The sequence below is a fragment of the Acomys minous genome, assembly GCF_964271855.1.
Source record: "Acomys minous genome assembly, chromosome: 1".
Taxonomy (NCBI): domain Eukaryota; kingdom Metazoa; phylum Chordata; class Mammalia; order Rodentia; family Muridae; genus Acomys; species Acomys minous.
This window is the reverse complement of record NC_140483.1, coordinates 47,336,838-47,352,379: the sequence shown is the minus strand read 5'-3', so window position 1 is coordinate 47,352,379 and position 15,542 is coordinate 47,336,838. Positions and strand designations below refer to the sequence as shown.

The 15,542-nt window shown below is 38.2% G+C and overlaps 1 pseudogene across 1 annotated transcript; it reads right to left on the bottom strand.

Annotated features, from left to right (window-relative positions):
- Positions 1-6,863: 6,863 nt before the first annotated feature.
- On the bottom strand, positions 6,864-7,671 carry LOC311595322 (large ribosomal subunit protein eL8-like; annotated as a pseudogene). The gene has a single exon. The product of its transcript is annotated as a large ribosomal subunit protein eL8-like (transcript).
- Positions 7,672-15,542: the final 7,871 nt, after the last annotated feature.

Here is a 15,542-nt window from a genome sequence, read left to right as displayed (position 1 = left end):
CCTCTCTACTTGCAATTGTAATGTTTATAATTTCCTCAAAATAGCTTTAAAAAATAGCTATACAACAAGAAACATTAGCTATGATAATACAAAGGCTTGAGAGACAAAAGACAGAGGAATTAAGAGAACAGGAAATGTTTAATTGTGAACCTCTGCTACCTAATAAAATTGAGGATTGAGATAGACATCCCATTGATAATGGGTTAGGAACTGAGGGGATAGAGATGTTACTTGAAAAAGCCATCACAGTACTGGTGCCCAACATGGGGCAGGACCCCCATGACCCTGAGATTAAGTCCCACCCTCTGCCTTTTCAACCTTCCCCACCCAAAGAAAACAAACAAACAAAAAAAAAACCCCTCACAAACATCTAGAAGCTGCTGTATGTCACTGTGTGTTGCACAGTATACCCTTTTGCTCAGACAATTTTACTTGCAAATGTTCATGTCAATGAGTCATTGATTTGGTCCAAGGCCCCTGGCTCCTGCTACACTATCAATACTAGATCCTCACTGGCACTCCTCTTAGATATCCTGTTACTGCTCTGTGTCATGGAGATCCTGCAGCTTTGGATCTTCAGGACTAGCCCCTTCACTAGCTCCAGCAGTTCACAGATGGGGTAGATGTTGGCGTGGGCCAACTCAAAGCCCTGGACCTGGGGCTGGGTAGTAGTTGAGCTCTCTGCAATCTATGCCACCAGGACCAGCTTTACTTGTGCTGCCCAGGTGAGGTGCAAGCTGTTCTCACATGTGCTGCAGACAGCAAGGATTGGGGTAAGCTTTCCAGCTCTCATGCTGTAGGGGCTCTCACACTGCACAGGCAAGGGGCAGGGCCACTTCTCCTATGCTCATGCCAATAGGGCCAGTTCTATTGGCAGCTGGAGAATGGGGGAGGGAACTGTCTCCATTGTTAGAGCCAGTTGGGGCCAGGGCCAGCTCTGCACAACCCTTGGACATCAACATCGCCCCAGGTGGCTACATAGACCAGGGACATCTGCTTGGCTTTGGTGGTAACATGGGCCTTGGACATGGACACAGACCACTACAGCTGTATGGCAATGGACCCAGACATAGCCCTAAGCATCAGGAGAGGCCGGGACACCACCATGGCCTTGGTGACATGGCAGGGTACTCACATCAAGTTGTTCCTCACCACCCTCATGCCTCCAGTTCTGCCTCTTTATAGTTCTCTCTCTATAGTGCACAAACCTTTCGGATTCTGTTTCTCTCCCGTCTCTCTACCACATACTTGCTTATAGTAGTGACACCAGCATGGTGGTGTGCCTTTTGGTGTCTTCTGCCTGCTCACGCCACATGACGACAGATGAATTGTTTTCTTTTTTTTTGAGATAGGGTCTTGCTCTTTGTAGTTCACACAGGCCTAGGGCTCACTATGTAGCTCACTTTAAACTCCCAGGAATCTTCCTGCATCAGACTCTCAGTTGCTGGGATTACAGTCATGAGTCGTCATGCCAGGCTTTTACCCATAACCTTAACAGCTTCCTTCAAAATGTTATTTAAAAAGGAAATCAGATCCTTTCTGGATATGTATTTAAATAAATGTAAACAATTCTGAGGCCTATTGTTAGCATTAACATCAGCTCTTTGAATTAATATTTTAATATCAATAGAAGTTAGAATAAAAGATAAATGTCACGAGACCATCATTTTTACACTAGAAAAGAGGTGAGGGTGTGTGGAACAACTTCTACTCATTAGTTTATTTTGTTCCAGAGGTCTTATTTTCTACTCTGAGTGAAGATGGTGTTTTCTAAAGTGCTTCTGGAGCCAGCATGTGAAACCTGTAGAGTTGTAATATGCAGTCGTGTGTAACTTCTCCAGAGAGAGAATGTCAGGATAAGTAGCTTCCCCATGCATTTGACAGACCCGCACTAGCTTAGCCTCATAAGCACAAATTTGTATCTGTAGTTTGAACAAATCAATTCCATTCAAAGCACCATTTATCACTATATTTTGTGGCCACACTGTAAACATTACTACTGAGTTGTTTTTTTTTTTCCTCTTTTGAGTGGATGTTAACTGCTTATCTGATAAAGCAGGGGAGAAAAGTGACAGGTACAGTTCCTGCATTTCAATTTGGACTCAAGCTAGACAGTTAGTAAAATTGTGTCTTTGAAGTTTTATTAAAATTCAAGGCTAATGATGGGCTTCTCATCAACTTGAAAATTAAAGATGGCCTTGAAAGGTAAGTTGAAAATCCAGCATATAAAGACAGAACATAACCATAGAAAGTACTGTCGAGAATCATGTGGCTCCCAGGCAGCTTGGACAGCACTAGAGCACTTCTGTATGTGTTATCAGAGTGAGGCTGATGGTGGCATACTGAAAACAGTGAATTTTCTTCAGGAATTCTATGTATCCCCCTAAGCCCTCCCACCCCATCTATAAGGGACATTTGTGTAGACTGACATCGATGTGGCACCCATTTAAGGAGGTCAGTCATTTCCTGGGTATATTTAGTGGCTGCCAGAGGCCGAAACCCAAGCTCTATTCAAGTTTTCCAGTTTGGAAATGTAGGCTTAGTTCAAACAAACAAACAAACAAACAAACAAACAAACAACACTGGAGTCCAAACTAAACCATGTGTACAATGAATTTGATCCACGGTTTTGACTGAGTAACCCTGGCTTACCTTAATCAAATATTTTTATATCTCAGGGCATATTTTTACGCATCTAGAAATTATTTTGTGAGATTTACTATGAAACCCTGATAGACCTCAAACTTGTGACCTTTGTGACTCAGCCTTACAAATGCTGGGAGTACAGGCTGGTGGACCCACACCTGGCCTCTTCTGCCTTTAAAGGCCATTTGTGTCCTTCATTAATGAATTACATATCATGTACTTATCCTTTTTTTCCTCTATTACTGTGTTTGCCACTCTTTTGTAATAGTTCTTTCAATTTTAAGAAGTGCTGTGTTCTAAAGAAAGCTAAAAATCTTGTTCCTGATACGTGCCACTATACTCTCTATCCATCAGAAGAATGGTGATCAATCAGTAGCTTGATCATCAGAAGAATGAACTTTTCATGGTCAGTATAAGCCTAATGGTAGAGATCTGGTTGTAGCTCTGGGCTAGTTTCCCTAGGTCAGTTCATATTTAATACATTGTAATTACCAGGGACTTAGTTTCTGACTGGGCAATGGTGCAAACAACAAATAAAATCTTTATGCTCATGCTGTTTGCTGTCTAATAAACTAGATGAACTTGGGAGACATGCAGTAGCCACAAATACATAATTAACAAACCGGCCCTGGGGAGATGGCTTAGTGAGTTAAATGTTTGCTGTATACAGTATACACTTTAGGACCTCAGTTTGTATTTCCAACGCACACATAAAAAGCTGGATATGTGGATCCCCAGAGTTCACTGCCCAGCCAGTTTAACCAATCAATGGGCTTCAAGTTCAATGAAAATCCCTGCCCCCAAAACTGAAGTAGAATGTGATAGAGGAAGAAGCCTGATGTTTGATACCACACACACACACGTGCTCATGTATACAAAAAGTTTAATTTAAGAAGTCAGGGTTGACACCGCATACAATCCTGCTTATAAACAAGGATGCTTGAATTGAATGAAAAAGGGTTTTTCTGTGTAAATGCTGGATTTTTGTGTGTATGAGCAGAAGCTTTAACCATACACAAGTGTAGGATATTTGCTCATTCTTCCTGGATTGGTTGACTGTGAGGACTCCTACATTTGTTTTCTTTGCTGGGAGACTGCTAGCCAGAGCCTACAGAGGACAGCACCACTGCAAAACAAGAATTTGCATAAGAAAAGCAAAGCTTGAAGCTAGCCATCTACTCCTCAAATGTAATCTCTAACTTAAAGCAAAAGAGTATGTAGTCTTTGTCTAGACATGGTTCCGTAGGAGTGCTGTTGGCTCTGTGTAGAGACGTGGGCTCATAAACAACAGTGTAAGGAAAGGCCTAGTGCCTCATGTCTCCTCACATTGATCCTGGGGGAATGAATTGTTTTTGCTAAGACATAAGAAAGATAATTTGAAAAGTTGGGGGAAGCTACCAGCATGTTGTTTTTTAGTTTAATTTTTGTTTTGCTTTTTTGTTTGTTTAAAGTATCACCTGAAACAACTTTCTATTATTCAAACTGTTTGGAAGGTCTCACTGTAGTCTGAGGCACCTTATGTCTTCCTTAGTGATATCACTGAGATTATCAGAAGGTGTATAATCCTCTTCAACAACCTGAAACAAAGATTCAGTGTGTGGATAAGCAGCTTTTCAACAATATCATAGAAATACTTTGATTTAGAAATTTATTTTTTCTATTATATTTATATCTACTCCTTATAGTTGCAACCGGACTATAAGCTCTCTGTCAGTTCCTAGTCTGTCACGGGGTGCTGGGTTCTCTGTACCACCTATAATGATTCCATTTTGTTTTACTGTATAGTAATGTATAACCATAAAGTGCTTCAAAAGTAGCCAAGTGGATATAATGACATGTCCAAACAGTATAAATGTGATGTGAAAAGGAAATGAAGTAAACTTGTTTGATTCAGAGAAAAAAAAAGTCATTAAGTCTACTAAAGGGAAAAGTTCAATGAAACCATAGAAAAGGGACATGATCTACCTAAGGAATAATCTGAGCTGAGATTTGAAAGATAGGTAGGTATTCAGTAGGCAAAATCTCAAATGCATGGGTTTAGGTGAGATGTAACTGTCCAGGTTATGCAGGTTTGTGTGTGTGTGTGTGTGTGTGTGTGTGTGTGTGTACTCATGCACCCACATGTGGGTATGAGTATATATGTGTATGAAAGAGTTACACCAAGAATTTTTTTAAAAATTATTTATGTGTGTATGCATGTGAATATGCCAAACATATGCAGTTCCTATTGGAGACCAGAAGAGGGTACTAGATGCCCTGGAGTTGAAATTATAGGTGGTTGGGCTTTACCTGACATGGGTGCTGGAATCTAATTCCAGGCCTCTGGAAGAGTAGTAAGTACTCCTAACCATTGAACCACCTACCTCTCAGAATTTTGTTTTTTTACTAAGATCCAAAGAAGTTTAAAAAGGTTAAGACTTTTTGATTTGTTTTGTATAAGATCATGTTCAGTATAATAGAGAAATGACAGAGAAGAATCTATTTATAGTCAGAAAATGATTGCTGGTCTTCCATTTTGGGAAAAGGAGTTAATTTTCTACTTATACAAAAAGATCTCTGTATAGGTAAGCCAGTCTCAGAAATGATCCTTTTTCTGTAATATTACTTGAAGAAGTTATGCTTTATGAATTAAAACAGTTTAAATAGAATAATACCTAGTTTGTATCAGTTTGCTTTGATCAAACAATGACACAATAAGGTTTGTATATAAGAATATAATATTCTTAAAAAAATTTTTTTTGACAATTCTTTTGCATATAAATATGTTTAATTTTCTATTTTAGGTTATATTTGATAAAACATTTTTAAAATGCTACTATTTTTATTAATATCTTACATATCTAGAAATGTAACATATAGTCATATATTGCTACAATTATTTTTTTTTATAATACTTTAAATTCATTGTCATGGGCATGAGGACAAAACAAAGAGGCTTTTTTTGACAAAGTTACAAAAGATCTCAGACTGATCACCACTGCCCTTAAATATTATGTATGGTTCAGGTATAATTTTACCTAAACACTACTTTTAAATCTGCCTTTTCTCCTAAAACAGTCTTTCTTTTCTACCTTTCACTTTGACTATGAGCTCTAATGATAATCACAGTGGAAAACTTTTCCCCATAGAGAATGTTGAAAGAAGGCATCTAGCCAAAGCCTTGAGACAACAAGAGAGTCTTGGCTCTGACTATTGTGAATAGCCAAGCAGAAACTGCTTAAAAGGAGAGTTAGAATGTTGACATAACATTATCTGGTTAGATATTGTTAGCTGTAGAAAAGTAAGACTTGTTTCTTTAGAATCTGCTTTGAAAGTAATAGAAAGTGGGCTTGGAATGTCATCCTTTACAGATATTTTACAATAGGGGACCCCTTAGCAGTTAGCCTAGGCTTGGATACACACCTGTTGGTTTGGAACTGGAAATAAGTCAATTTTTTTTCTGTGTTAAGGACATTTAGTTTCAAGCTATGTTGCTATGACAATCAAAGTAAACAAAATGGCTTAGCCTAGGGAAATTTATAATTAAACTTTCTAGAGTATTGTTTAAGAAATAATAATCAGGTCATGCTGACCATTGCTTGGAAATTGATTGATTTTTCACTGTATGCTTTATTATAGGTTATACAGAACTGTTAGTATTTCTTTGTTAGATTGTTTTCTTGCTCTGTTGATTTTTAAAGGCTCTATTGATAATAAAAGATGAGAAACTCATGATGTAATCTGTAATTAAAAAAACAAATTTCATTTAAAATAAAGTACTGGGGTTGGCCCAAGGAGATAGGAAAAAGAAGAAAAATAAAATTCTCCTGGGCTGGAAGACCTTTCATTTTGTACCATATTTATGTCGCGGCTAATATTCTTTTTATCCTCCATTCCTCGTCCTTTCCTCAACAACTAATTCTTCTGATTAATTGTTCAACCAAACCAGATGTTCACCGCCTCTTCAATTCTCCCTACCTCAGAACCACCAAGACTTTCTCTTCTTCTCTCTTCCTGAAGCTGGGCTGTGGGAACTCATCTTTTAGTAATTTAACTATTTATTTATTCTCCCTTAATAATATAATTTTGATCAGTTTTATTTTTATATTATCTAATTTGTTGATCTTATAATTTGAAACCTTAAATATTTAAATTTTATTAGATTTAGTATATATTAGTAATATAATTACTATATATATTAAATTTTGTAATTATATTTATGTATTGAAAACTTAGCAGTGTACATTTAACCCAGTATAGTGGCGATTTCTTTAGCCTTTGCCTTTTCCAGCTTGGCAATGGGAGCCACAGATTTAGGACCCAGGACATTGCCTCTCCAGTGGCGTCGTATCTCATCATATCTGTCATTGTAATTGGTCCTAATAGCTTCCACAAGCTTAGCCAGAGCACCCTTGTCTTCTGAGTTAACCTGTGTGAAAGCAACAGAGGTGCGAGTCCTCCAGTGGACCAGCCACCCCAGCCTGGCCTTTCCCTTGATGATGCAGTAGGGGACCCCGATCTTTCGACATAGGGCAGGTAGGAAGACCACCAGCTCTATGGGGTCTGCGTCATGGGCAATCACCACCAGCTGAGCCTTCTTGTTCTCCACTAAGGTGGTAACTCTATTGACTCCTGCTCAAAGGACAAGTGGTCTCTTAGTTGGGGTGTCCCCTTTCCCAGCAGCTTTCTTCTCAGCACGTGGCAGTAGCCTTACCTTCTTCTCCTGCGTTTTCTCTGGCCTGTACTTGTGGGCAAGCTTAAGCAACTGCGTAGCTGTTTGCCAGTTTAGGGCCTGAGTGATCTGGTTAATGACAGGGGGTACTTTGAGCCGCTTATAGAGGATGGCCCTCTGCCTCTGCGGCCTGATCTAGCGGGGCCATTTAATGAAGTGAATGAGATCTCTTTGGGGTTAGATATCCTGCCCGATGCCAAAGTTCTTGGGCCTCTTCTCAAACAAAGGACTGACCACCTTTCTGGCCTCCTGTTTCTTTACCACGGCAGGGCCAGGGCCACCTTCCTCCCTTTGGCCTTCTTTCTCTTGGACATCTTGCTGGGTTGGAGGAGAAAGAACTACAATGTATGTATTTAAGATTTAGGATTTCGTATTAAGGAGGGCTGTAGCCCCATTTTATACATTTATGTGGTGTGTCCATTGTTTTTAACTTTAAAATGTTTTCTTTTGTTGACCAAATGTTATTTAATATTTGTCATTCAATTTTGATTGTCTTGTCATTGGGCATAGATATTTTATATTCATCTATTTTACTAAGTCATTATAAGAAAAAAAAAACCCTTGAACTTGACTCTTATCCTGTTTGAGTCTTGAATTTGTTTAGAATTTCTTTGTTATCTACCTGGGATGTTGTGGGCTGATTGTTGATCTGAATGCTAAGAATGCAGGACAGGAAGTTAGAAAGAACTGGTTGCTATGTCAACCCTGGGATGGTCTACCTCTGAAAGTCTTATTACATGAAAAAATGGATCCCTAATCTGTTTTTGCTGTTGTCATTAGTGACAGCTGTGTGTATTCTGTAATGGTGTATGCCATAACCGATTCCAACATGCTGCCAATTAATAAGCCTTATGGCAGTCTAAGGTCTATCATTGTAATTTTTTTTTTTTTTTGAGACAAGGCCTCATTATGAAGCCTGTCTGTCCTGGAACTCACTCTGTAGACCAGGGTGGCCTTGAACTCACTGAGATCTGCCTTCCTCTATCTCCGAAGTGCTGGCATCAGAGGCAGACACTACCATGTCCAGCTATATCAAATTCTTGAGAACTTGTAAAGACAAAAAAGGTTTATTTTACACCAAGGTTTTATAAATTTAAGCAATTGATTCTTTGGACCCCTAGGGACCACAGTGAGGAAGCGTATCAGAGTGGACTGACCAGTAGAACCAAGCTTCTCAATGCATGATGAGAGAACAAAGAGGAATAGCAAAGGTATGAACCCCTCTGTATATCCTTGGAGAATATGATCCCAATTATGTGGAAGTCAGACCCTACCTATCAATAATGCCACTATGTGGACAAGAACACATAGACCTTTAGAGGATATTTAACATCTAATCATAGAAATCCTTTTATAATTAAAAAGTATGTGTACGTGTATATGTGTGTGGTTGCATGCACATGAGTACTCTTAAATGTGCTTCTGTAGGCCAGAGAGGATAGGTCTCCCAGAAGCTGGACTTATGGTTGGTTGTGAACTACCATGTGGATGCTTGGAACCAAACTAAGGTCCTCTGTAAGAACAGTATTTGCTCTTAACTGCTGAGATATCTCTCCAGTTCTATGACTAAAGTAATTCTATTAAACTTAAGAAACAACCAAAAGTCTCTGGCTGAAATAGCCATTCTTTGTTTTTTGTTTTTATTTTTGTTTTCTCTTATTCTCCAAAAGGAACAAATTTCTCACATTTCTAGGTTTGGTCTACAGGTGTGGTTGAATCAGAAAGATGGGAGAGCCTTGGCAGTCAGGGATCAGGTTCTGGGAAGACTCTACCCCATGTTTATGTTCTCCCAACCCTCATTTCAGTATTTGGTCTGCTTCCTTGGTTTTCCGAGATGGAAACCCTGTAATTTTCAAGGTGTGCTACACTAGGATACTGCATTTCCATTAACAGTGACATCATTGCAGGGCTTTACCTTTCCAAGTATACTCTGTCTGTAAATAATGATTTCCCACTACTTTGTCAAACTGTGCTTTGGATTGCTTGGTTACCAAAAGATGGAGTAATAAAGAAACAGCTGGCTAGTGAGTTGGGAAGGAGACAGAAGGAAGCAAATGCTGAAATTAGTGGTTGACCTCACGGGATCCAGATCCATCCCAATGTGGTACATTAGGACTTTGATACTTCTGGGGATGCTAAGCCTAGGTATCAGACTAATGCAGTTGGAAAAAATTAGTATTTCTCACTCACCCTTTTTTGGAAATTGTCTCTGTTTTGGGAGGTGATCAGGGTTATCAAGAATTAAGGCTGGTTTTTACTTAGACATATGATTAGAATAAAATCCTCCAACTTTCTGATATATTTACAGAGAAACCAAAAACATCTGTCAAGAGGCTAATAGCCTCTACTGTGGCTCCTCAAAACTGATTTTAAGAATGTTTGCATAAAGTCATACAGCAGAATTGCAAATGGGTAATATAACTACTTAAATAATCCCATATCCTTTCCCCATTTTTTCCCTCCTCTCCTGGCTCCTCCCCACCTAGGTGACTGGTCCATTGGTGTCTCTATCTGTGTCAGCTTGGTGATGTTCTTCTGGCATAGTTGAAAGATGACTGAATAGTTTTCTGACTCACGAATCTCAGCTTACCTGTTCTTCCCACAGCATCCTTAGGACCACTTTGTTATCCTCTCACATTCTACCCACACACAGGGTGAGACACTTTGTGAATCATAGTAACCTATTTCCCTTTGAGCCTGGAAGTACACTTCTTACCAGTGAATACACTCACTGCACCTAACTGTGTCCAGGAAGAATACAGGTTCCTTCGCAAGGCAGTGGGCAAATGATGAATGAAGTGCTTTGTTTCATTTGTCTTCTGTTTTCCCAAGCTTCAGTTCACACTTCCATACAAAACGATCACTTGCATTCAGCTCTCTCCCACACACAGAATAAGCAGAGCAAAATGTTTCCTTCTGTTAGGGTAAGATAAGAGGAAATTCTTCATCTTTCAAGAAAGATAGTATTGTTTCTTCTCAAATGATGTTCTGATATCTTTGTTAAATTCCTCTGTTCTCATAGGTTTAACTCACTCATCTCTAGATGATTGCCAAGGCCTAGTTTCTCTCCTAAGTTCTTGTCTAACAACCTATTGAACTTCTCCACCTAGATCTTCTTCTGTAATCTTAAGTGTGTCACATCCCAAAATATGCTCACATCTTCCCTCCTGTTGTACTTGCTCCCTTACTGGTAGCTAGTCATCTCAAATTAAGTGTAGTCATCTTTGAGTAGTCCTTTGCCTTCTCCTCCTACACTCTGTGGATGTCTCGAAGAGTGAGTTCACCTTCTAAATGACTCATCTTCTCACCTTCTTTGCATTTCCATGGCCACCACCCTAAACTGGTAGAGCCATATTAACACTGAAGGGTTCCCATCACCCCTTTGTGATAATCAAATCAAATCTGTACTGAATGCATTTGCTGAAGGTGGTTTTTAAAAAAATGTTCTCTGTGCTTCTGTTTTGCTGTTTCTTAAGTTCATCATAAGCGGAAACAGTTTACCCTTACTCAAACTAATAAAAGTTTTTGATTTTTAATTCTGTCCCTGTGCTTGCTTCTTGTGGCTTGCTTTCATTCTATTTGACTGGCTTCCCCAGTCATAGCACCTTTCTTCTTAGACATTTGACATTTGATGTACTCTCTCTAACACACCAGATAAGGCACATGCTGTGCTTCCCGCAACAGCATCTCTACCATTTGGATACAGCTCACCTTTTGAGCTCTTCACCCCTTTTTCTCTTGCCTCACAGTCTGTTTGAGTAGACTAGCTCCCAGAGGAGCTCTTCATTATTCTTTCTCTAAGCTTGTCTTGTGCTGGAGGCTTCTGAGGAGAACCCCATACCCCGAATTCTTCTCTCTGCATTCCCTCAAATCTTTTTCTAAATGCTCATTACACCTCAGTAGCCATTTTAAATATTTTTTTTTCTTTATCTGTTTCCTGCCGCCTTATAAACAAGCAAAGGAAGAAAATTGAAGGAGCTACAGTTTTCCTTACTCTCATACAGTTCTTTGTCTCCCTTATGGCAGTTGGTATATTTTGTATTCTATCAAGAGTTACCTATGACTTCTTTCAAAGGCACAGGCCAGACTCCTAATTCATTTCGCTCTGCTGTGCCCAGAGCTACACAATGCATTCTCAGATGCAGTGCTATTTATACAAAGTCAGTCCCCAGACTTTTCCTACATAGTCAGTCTGTCTTCTTGAAGTCTATTTCCATCTCTGCTGGAGAGAAAAAGGAATGAATTTTTTTTTAAGTGGTGGTATTTCAGTAGCAAGCCAGTTACTGTTAAGCAAAGTCTCCTGGTAATTATCAACACTGTAATATGTTCTTTCACAGTAGTCTGTGCTTATCTGTGAATAGTTTGGGACTTTTAAAGATTATATGATTTTTTTTTATCATTTTAAATGTTTTTTTAGTCTCTAACTTTGAGGAAGAATAATTCATTTTCTGGATAAGCTTTTTGAAGTTGTACCAATTTCCCAAAGGCATGCAGATGAGTGTTCAAGAAACACTATTCTTCTGTCTTAAAGAGCTTTTTTTTTTATTTTATATTTTGTCAAGATATTGAATAACTTTCAACGGCTACTGCAGGAAATAAAATACTGAATGCTTCACTTTTGAGTCATCAGAATAGACTACTTTTATACTCTGGGGAACACACACACAGAGACACACAGACACACAGACACACAGACACACACACACACACACACACACATCTTGAATGATTGTGGGAGCTTGTTAGCTTACCTGTGTTTGGCATCATTAGAGGTACAACCTGAGCTAGACTTTTTGTTTTATGAAGGGGAAGGAAATATTTCATTAGAAGAATTGTACTGAGAAAATATATTTTAGATGCACCATGTGAATTGTTTTTACTTAATTTTTTTACTTTTAAAAGTATATGAAGCTAGAGTTACAATTTTCACTTTACACAAAAAGAAATATAATTAAACCTGGTTAAGTGAATTTGCTGAGTCACATAGCTACCAAGTGAGAAAATCAGAATCTTACCCAGGCAAGTCTAGCTTTAACACCATTTTTATTTCTTGTATAAATATATTTGGAGCCTTTATAAAGATGTCAAGTTTGTTGTGGGGTGTTCAACAGAGAAGACTGCTCAGACATGGGTTTGAGCCAATCGAAAGTCTTTATTAGCTAGCTGGCAACTACACTCGGTGTTCAGGATCCCAGTGTATTCCTGAGCCTTTCTCAGGGTTAGCTTTATGCACAAAACCCATGTCCTGGCTTGACATACTTCAGTTAAGATCAGTTAGCCAGAAGCAGAACTACAAAAACCAAAAAGCAAAGTTAGTGCATTTAGAGACTTTTCCTAACTGTGGACTTTGATAAATTAGGCCTTTTTTTTTTTTTTTAAGTTTTGGCAGGTGTTGCTGTCTACTGAGTTTTACACCTTGAATGGAACTTTCACATGGAGTCAGTTATGCGAAGGTCTTGGGCCTACTAAGTTCTGGGGCCTTGTTACAGGGAAGTAGCCATGGAATGGGTAAAATCTTCTAGTCGTAGAACACGACTGTCAGTTCACTTAAAATTTAGTATTTGTCTGTTTAAAACAGAGAAATTATCAAAAGCATTTTCCCAGTTTCTAAAGACCCTTATATCATTTTAGTTATTTCAAAAATTCAAACAAAACAAAACAAAACAAAACAAAAAACCTAAGGAAATTTTCAAGGATTAGCAGTGTTAAGTTTGAAGAAAGAAAACTGAGTCCCTTACTAAGAAACATGAATGACAAAACCAGGATTGACTTTGCTTCAGAAGAGGCACTTTTGATTCCATTAGTTTGCTGACAAAGCTCAGGTCATTTGTTGCTATTGTAGTTTCCACATACAAATTGATTACACTTGTAATAGCTTGCTTTTCCTTACTTCAATTAATATCTAGAAAACTCTTAAGGAAGCCTTACTTGGTGCTACAATTTATAAAAAATGGAAACACTAAAAGTTTACTCTATTTCTTCTATCTTATGTAATGAAAGGGTTCCTTTTCTTAAGTGATTAGAATAAATAAGCTTGATCAAACAAGATTATTATTATTGTTTGCTAGAGGTAAGTTTATCAAGAAATAGAAAGTGGATGTTTTGATGCCACAGGAAACACAGTTTGCTTGCTCTTGGTGCTATTGATCTCCTCATCAATGTTCAAAAATTTTCGGTACAGGAAGATGTGGTAGAATCTGCAGATGATGCCTGAGACATTTCTTGTTTTCCTTTCTCTGATCACCTTCTTTCTTCATACAACTCTCTTTTAGAAGTGCTGGTAATCCTACACAGGGACAGACATAGCCCAGACAGCACTGGGAAGCTGCAGGATGCTCCCTGCTAATGAGTGGCCTCTCTCACACAGTGGTATAACTTCTTTTTACCAGTGGACTATATGCTTCTGAGTTCATTTTGGCAACAAAGATTGTCAAACATGGTTGCAATTTGTTTTCTAATCCATTTCATAGCTCATTCTTTTTCACTTATAATCATCGTGCTTCTTTTCTCAAGGATTGGGAAGCAGTCTCTGGCTTTGTCTATGGTCTTTTAATATTGTAAAGATTTTACTACTAATAATTTTGTAAAAGTGGAGGTAAGTTAATTAAAAACAAGGATTTATTACACGGTGTATATGTAAGCTTGGAATATCTTAACTTTGAGTCAAGAAGAGTCAATGTCCTTATCTAAGCATCACAATTAGAGCCGCTGACTCACTGGGTTGCTGTTGTAGGATGAAATGAAATGTGTCATGAAAAGCAATTAGCATAGTGCTAGAAATAGTGAGTGCTTGATGAAAGGTAGCCATCATTATGATTGCCTTGGTACATTCTGATTCAGTAGGTCAGGTTTGGAGACCTGTGAGAAACCGTGTCTTGCAAAGCTATCCATTTCTGCCCTAAACACTCTCCACTACCCTTCAATAGTAGTAGAGTTTGAAAATTCATGGACACAATTATGATAATAGATATCCTCACACCCAATGTTTAAGCAGTGTGTACTGTCAAAGCTGTCCTGGCTTTACCAATATTGTGTTTTCTAGTTCAGTGGAACATAATGCAGTTGAAAGTGGGTTTTTGTGACAGATTTGTTTTTAGTCTAAAGACCATCATTGATATCCCAATTTGATTACAATTACATATGAACTTATGGGAATCACTGATGTCAGATCAGAAGCTAGGGCTTTATGTCATGCCCAGAGAGTTCTGTGGAACATGGTAGTCTCTCAAAGAAAAAATAGAGGAAAAAAGTTGAGGAAATAAATTTGGGACATACAGGAAACATTGAGCTTTTATCTTTCTCTTAGGCTTCACAAAGTATAACTAATTGTTAAAGCTCTAAGAAGTCCCAAGCAACCATGATTTTTAGATTTTAATAAATCTAGATGCTAGCTCCTGAGGTTTTCCAATTTCATTTGACCTATTATTACCATCTGTTAGCATTACTGAACCTTATGCTCTGATATACCAAGAAATACTGTCAGGTTCTAGGGAAACCAAGACTGTTTCTATTTGTCAGTGTGTTCTAAATGTAATACAAGAGTTGGTACATAGCAATTTTAAAAAGCAACAATTATTTATTTAAAAAATTTTAAATGTAGGCCTAGTGGTAGTGGTCCATGCCTTTAGTCCCAGTATTAGAGACAGAGGCAGGTTGGATCTCTGAGTTTGAGGCCAACCTGATCTATAGAGTGAGTTCCTGGATATCCAGGGCTACACAGAAAAACTCTGTCCTGAAAAACAAACAATCAAACAAACAAACCACCCCCCCTGCAAAAAAAAAAAAATAGAAAAGAAAATAATTCAAATACATAGAAAAGAACAGAGATGATATCAACAGTATCTATGACCCTACTGTCTGTCATCTTTTCTAACCAAGATAAAAGTTATGTGGAGATAAAATGTGTCTGTGTAAGCCATTGCTGTATCCCATGCTTTCTAAAGCATTTCTGGAATTCTGTATTTACCAACATATGTGGGTATGAGGTTCTACAAACATGTGCTATATATTTGTTGTGCATCTATTTAATTCCCACATTAGCTCATTGAGTGCTTGTAATATCCATTTTATTATTGTCTTGTTTTTACAAATAAGACAATAGAGGATTACAAAGGATAAGTGATCTAACCAAGTTCAAATAATCAACTGAAAGAGACGCCATAATTTGAATATAGTCTGTGCTCTT